This window comes from Aptenodytes forsteri, unplaced genomic scaffold, assembly GCF_000699145.1.
Source record: "Aptenodytes forsteri isolate BGI_AS27 unplaced genomic scaffold, ASM69914v1 Scaffold57, whole genome shotgun sequence".
Taxonomy (NCBI): domain Eukaryota; kingdom Metazoa; phylum Chordata; class Aves; order Sphenisciformes; family Spheniscidae; genus Aptenodytes; species Aptenodytes forsteri.
In genome coordinates, this window is record NW_008796220.1 from 1,443,810 (window position 1) to 1,444,687 (window position 878).

The window sequence follows — 878 nt, forward strand, 5'->3', positions numbered from 1 at the left end:
TCAACAAAGCACAATCTATCTCTATGGAAGCCTCCATTCTCCACCATTATTTCCATATGGGGTCAAGTTCCTGGCAGTGAGGAATGGGACCCTTTCCATTCATGGTAAGTACATTTTTTTCTTCTCTTCAAAAGCAAAGCACAAATAAATAAAAGAAAACAAAATGAAGCAAAAAAGGTTTTGGAGAAAAAACAAAAACAAAAACAACTTTGGTCATGAACTTGGATTTATAATGGAAAAAACAAAACCAGTACCAACTTTGGTCATGAACTTGGATTTATAATTACAGTTAAATATTTGTTGAAATCAGGTTTTTGGGCCAGAACTTCATATCTTTGCATTCACCGTCACACTCCTATTTCTGCAGTATCTTATGCATGAAAGCTCAGTGCTGTATCTCCATAACAGCTTCCATACTGGGAGCTGAGCCATTTTGAAAATCTGGACCCCAAGAAGAAGATAGATGGTATCACGTAGTTATGAAACCCTGGCAGTCATTTAGGTGTCTAGAAGATGTTTGAATTTGTGCATGTCTGTCCACAAATGGAAGTCTCTGTTTCTTGTAAACTGGACCTCAGATCTGTTTTGAATCATGTGGAGAATGGGGTATAGAATCATAGAATCATTAAGGTTAAGAAGAAGATAGATGGTATCACGTAGTTATGAAACCCTGGCAGTCATTTAGGTGTCTAGAAGATGTTTGAATTTGTGCATGTCTGTCCACAAATGGAAGTCTCTGTTTCTTGTAAACTGGACCTCAGATCTGTTTTGAATCATGTGGAGAATGGGGTATAGAATCATAGAATCATTAAGGTTGGAAAAGACCTCTAAGATCATTGAGTCCAACCGTCAACCCAACACCCCCATGCCCACTAAAC

General features: G+C 37.9%; 1 protein-coding gene across 1 annotated transcript in view; it reads left to right on the forward strand.

Annotated features, from left to right (window-relative positions):
* The window catches only part of PKHD1 (polycystic kidney and hepatic disease 1 (autosomal recessive)), a 289,357-nt gene that overhangs the window by 109,341 nt on the left and 179,138 nt on the right, over positions 1-878 (forward strand). The gene's annotated exons all lie outside the window — the stretch shown is intronic.